Genomic DNA, 5,680 nt, shown 5'->3' with positions numbered 1-5,680 from the left:
ATGCCAATAGAAAAGCTAAAACTGCTTCCTTTCAGTCCTAGAACAAAATAAAAATATCTATTTCCAAAGCTACTATCATCCTAATGTAGTCAAAGGGTTACTGGGAACATTAGAGAAATAAATACACAGGGTCCATATTAGAAGAGATGTTGTCAAATTTTCCATTTGCAATTGATCTAATGTGAAAAAGGCTAATATTGCACTAGAGAAAACCATATTGTGATTAATGTATTATTTCAGTAAAGATGCACGATATAAAAACAACAAACATCGAGAAATTACATCACAGATTCTAGTAAAGAACTAGATGAAAAAATTGAAAAGGAAAGACTATTTCTGATAACCACATTTAAAAACTAGAAATAAATTTAAACATGTGAATGGATTATCTCAACAAAGAATATTTTAAAATATTGCCGGGCATAAGAAATTGAAAAAAAATTCTGTGGACATAGATTGAAAAGATTAATAGTACTCAAACATCCACATTACCTGTCTTAGTTGTGTTTCTATTGATACAATGACCAAAAAGCAAGTTGGGGAGGAAATGATTTATTTGGCTAACACTTCCACATTGCTGTTCATCCCTGAAAGAAGGTAAGACAGGAACTCAAACACAGGTGATGCAGAAACAAGAGAGGGATGTGCTTACAAGCTTGGTTCACCTGGTTTGCTCAGACTGCTTTCTTTCTTTCTTTTTTTTTTTTTTTAAGAAAAAAAAAGACACATTTATTCAGCGTCATGATCAGACTATTACATTTAGCAATCAACAGCATGGGTGAAAAAAGGTCTACAGTAAAACCCTTTGTTGGAATGCTTTACACTTTCCACAGAACAGAAACTAAAATAACCTGTTATACAATTAGTCACAAATACAGTCCTGGAGTTTTTTTGCCCATATACATGAGTATTGTCTAACACGTCTTCTTTGTAGCAGCTAGGCCCTGCCACCAATGTGCTTGGCTGAGTTCACAAATCTGTTGTAACCTGTAGCTTCCCTGTCACTTCTCTGGCTCTCCTCTCCTGCTAAGCTTTGTTTCCTGGCTGTAATTAGAACCTCCTGCCACTGCCATAGCTGCTGCTGCTGCTGGAACCACCATAGCCACCTTGGTTTCGTGGTTTAGCAAAGTATTGGCCTCCACCACCATAAGGGCCAGAGCTTCTGCTTCCAAAATTTCCTCCCTTCATTGGTCCAAAATTTGAAGACTGATTGTTATAATTGCCAAAATCATTGTAGGTTCCACCACCTCGGAAATTGCTTCCGTCATTACCAAATCCGTTATAGCCATTCCCACTGCCACCATATCCACCACCACCACGGCTACCACCGAAGCCACCACCACCACTGAAGTTTCCCCCTCGACCAAAATTGTCATTGTCGCCAAAACCACCTCCACAACCACCGCCAAAGTTTCCGGAACCACTTCGACCTCTCTGGCTGGATGAAGCACTAGCCATCTCTTGCTTTGACAGGGCTTTCCGCACTTCACAGTTATGGCCATTCACAGTATGGTATTTCTGAATAACAATCGTGTCCACAGTCATGGTCATCAACGGTGACAAAAGCAAACCCTCTCTTTTTTCCGTCATGATTTCAATCACTTCAATTTTCCCATACTGCTCAAAATAATCTCGCAAGTGATGTTCTTCAGTGTCCTCTTTAATACCACCAACAAAGATCTTTTTCACAGTTAAGTGGGCACCTGGTCTCTGAGAATCTTCTCTTGAAACAGCTCTCTTAGGTTCCACAACTCTTCCATCCACCTTGTGTGGCCTTGCATTCATAGCGGCATCCACTTCTTCCACAGTTTTTCCAAAACCCCTGGATCGCTTCGTGTTTGGATCTCTCATTACCACACAGTCAGTGAGTGTTCCCCATTGCTCAAAATGGCTCCTCAGACTCTCATCAGTTGTTTCGAAGCTCAGCCCTCCAATGAAGAGCTTCCGCAGTTGTTCAGGCTCTTTGGGTGACTCTGACTTAGACATGACGGCAGGGAAATGAGAGCCTTAAGCGATGCTTCCTCGGCCGTGTCAACAGGCAGAAAGGCCAGACTGCTTTCTTATAGAACCCATGACTACCATCCCAGAGGTGACACCATCCACCATGAGCTGGGCCCTTACAGATGGGTCTCATGTAGGCATTTCCTTAACTAAGGCTCCTTCCACTCTAATGGATAGCTTGTGTCAAGCTGACACACAAAATCAGCCAGTACATTACCCAAAGAAGTATACAGAGCCAGTGTAATAGTAACCAAAAAATTCTTTGCAGAAAAAAAAAATTACAAAATTCTTATGAATCCAGAAGAAAGAGGAGGAAGAGGATGATGATGATAAAAGAAAGGCAGGCAGGCAGGCAGGCAGGCAGGCAGGAAGGCAGGAAGGAAGGAAGGAAGGAAGAAAGGAAGAAAGGAAGGAATTAAGGAAGGAAAGGAGAAAAGAAGGAAGAGCAAAAAAAAAAAAAAAAAAAAAGGTTGACTGTAAGAACAGCTAAAAAGAGATGGTATGGTGGTTAAGAACATTTGCTGCTCTTCCAGAGAGATCTGAGTTCAGTTCATAGCATCTACACTAAATGGCTCACAAATGCCTGTTACTCCAGTTACAGGTATCTGAAGTCCTCTGCTGACTCTCACAAATGCCTGCATAGAAATGGCATACACACACACTAAAATGAAACTTTTAAACGAGAATGCCTAAATAACTAGAACAAATATTTCTCAAAGTTAAGAGTTTAAAGGGAGGAAAGGGAAAGGTAATCACTATGTTATGTTATTATATAATTTTATTGTTATTTCAAAAATAAAAGAACAAACAAAAAATAACGTGCACAGAACATTGACACATTGAAATGTCAATCAGAACCACAGTTATATCACATCTAATCCCATTTCACATGGCTATTACTAAAAAGACAAAATAAGTGCTGCGAATATATGAAATCATACTCTGTGGGGGAGATGTGGCTTAGTATATGTAGGGAGCCGTTAGATGTAGGGAGCCGTTACAAGATGGCGCCTGCATCCGGCAGGCACCGAATGGTGAACAAGCTAGTGCCCAGGTGCTGGGTAACTTTCCATCCCTTGGGCTCCGCCTCTCCCCTGGCGTCATATGGTCCGAGGAGATGCAGCCAGTCAGGGGGTGACACGTCCAAGGCGGCGGTTGCCATCCTATATAAGGGATGGGTTTTTGGGAGTTTGGGGTCTCCGTTCTGTAAGCTTATGCTCTCCCTCTCAAGATGCATTAAAGCTTTACTGCAGAAGGATCCTGAGTGTGCCACGTCGTTCTTGCTGGTGAGACGGTAGCACGGGACAAGTATAGTCATCATAGGAAACAGGAGAGTTTCCAAACAAAAACAAACAAATATTAAATGCTAAAATCTAAGTAAACATTTATTCCAAATTTTAGTCCTTGCTGTATATATCCAAAGGTAATAAAATGTTATAGTTAAGAACATCTAAACTCCCATGTTCAATGCAGTACTAATTACCTAAGTTATATATGGAACCAACTGAGACGTTTGTGAACGGATAGATGGGTTAAAGATATAGTGTAATGCCAGGCGTGGTGGCACAGGCTTGTACTCTGAGCACTGTGGAGACTGAGATGGGAGACTTCAGAATCCAAAGCTAATACAGGAAGTACCCTGCCCCTGTAAAGAGATTGAATTAAAACAATTAAAAAATGAAAAGCCAAATCAAAATAACCATTGTGTATGCATAATGTATTATTGCTCAGCCATAGGGAGGAGAAAAATCTGCTGTTCTCAGCAACTGGAGTAGAATTCAGAGATAATATACTGCATGAGATAAACTGGGTACAGAGACAAACACTGCTGCAAGACCTTGCTACATTCCCCCTCGACTAAAAATACCCACAAACTCTCAACAATATGGTTGCCTAAACAAGATTTACAACATAACTAAAGCAGCAGTTGATGTGCTAAAGCAGAAAGGGAAAATTACTCATGGTCCCACTCCTAGATGAAGACTTATAAGTGATCACTGCCTCATGAGACAGGGAGAATCAGTGTCCTTAACAAACAAGCTCCACATAGGTTGCACAATCCTCAGTGATTAGCCTTAAACAAATATTGATAAAATAGTTGATCATTTAAGAGCCGGGAAGATACCTCAGCCTTTAGGAGTGAGTACTACTCCTGCAGTGAATCCATGGTTGGTTTCCAGCACCCAAGAGATTCACAAGTCTATAACTCAAGAGCCAAGGACATGTTCTTTTATCTGGATTATAGATACTACATTCAAACTTTCACACACATAATTAAAAATAAAATTTGAAAACTAGGAATAGTTCATCATATAGTATAAGAAACTAGAATAGAACTCATTGTGGGCATAGGAGGAGAAGGGAGAAGAGGGTAGAGATAGAGAGGATAATGGAGAACAAATTTTACTAAGAATATGGACATTTCTGTTTGGGGGTACATTCTTATCACTATAGCAAAAAATGTTATTATACATTCCAGAATAATTAAAGAAGAATCAAAGGTTTCCAACTCAGAAAAATGATAAATTTGTAGGAAGTGAAAATCTTAATTATTATGAATTGGTTACCATTCATTGTACACATGTATAACATTTCATACTATTCTTATAAATTGTACCTATCATTTAAAATTAATACAATTTATGCAAACTCTTCTGTTATCATTAAGAAAGGAAAAATGTAATCACTACATTACCCATAAATACTGTTCCTATAGTTATGGCCAAGAACTTTGTACACCAATGTGTACATTCATGCATGTGCATATATATGCATTATGTATTATGTGAACATATATGCGAGTGTGTACTTGTAAAGTGTAGAACTCTGGGTGGATATCTTCCTTTATTAAATTCTCTGTTGCTTTTTTCAGATAAGGTCTCTCAATGAACCCTGAATTCACAGATGGCTTGATGCTCCTCTGGACTATGCTTGTCAGCACTGAGATTACAGGCATATGATGGTGCAGCTGCCTTTTTATTTTTCCTCTAGGAGCTCTAAAGCTCCAAATTCAGCCTTCAGGCTTGCACGGTAACTTGACCCATCTCCTATGTCCTCAAATATTATTTTTCATTTGATATATATATATAATTTACAGTATTTCTTCCTCTCCCCTTTCCCACCAAACTGTCACATATCCCCCATCACCATTTTGTTCAAATTCACGACCTCTTTTTTTACAGATTATTATTGTATGCATATATGTGTATTTCCGTGCATATATATTTCTAAATATAGCCTGTTCCTTCCCTGTAACGGTACCTCTACATGAGTTTTCAGAGCTATCAGATTGGCACTGTATGACCAATCTGTGTGCTGTTCCCCAGAGAAAGGCCACCTCTCTGGCGCCCAGCTTTCCTTCAGTGCCTGCTGTTCTTCATGTAGGGTTAAGGCTTCTTTGTGGGCTTTTCTCTGTCCAGTTTGGCATGTGCTTTGTTTATTCAGCTTAGGTTTGGGAAGAAATGCTGGTGAGTCTTTCTGAGTGTAACTTCTGATATTGCTAGGAGATATAGTCTCACAGCAAACTCGCAGGTCCTCTGGCTCTTACAATTACCCCCTTCCTTGCACTGTACTGTGGGAGTATTTTGTATATATATCTTTAGGGACTGGGCTGAACACCTCTGCATTTTGATTGGTGGTGGTTTTCTGTAGTGGTCTCTGATTGGTTGTAGTTTTCTGT

The 5,680-nt window shown here is 39.6% G+C and overlaps 1 pseudogene; it reads right to left on the bottom strand.

Moving 5' to 3' along the window:
* Window positions 1-714: 714 nt before the first annotated feature.
* On the bottom strand, window positions 715-1,986 carry LOC127233940 (heterogeneous nuclear ribonucleoprotein A1-like; annotated as a pseudogene).
* Between the last annotated feature and the right edge of the window lie 3,694 nt (window positions 1,987-5,680).

The sequence above is a fragment of the Phodopus roborovskii genome, unplaced genomic scaffold (genome assembly GCF_943737965.1).
Source record: "Phodopus roborovskii unplaced genomic scaffold, PHOROB, whole genome shotgun sequence".
In the NCBI taxonomy this organism is placed as follows: Eukaryota; Metazoa; Chordata; class Mammalia; order Rodentia; family Cricetidae; genus Phodopus; species Phodopus roborovskii.
Note: the sequence above shows the minus strand (reverse complement) of the source record. Positions and strands in the feature narration are given on the sequence as shown.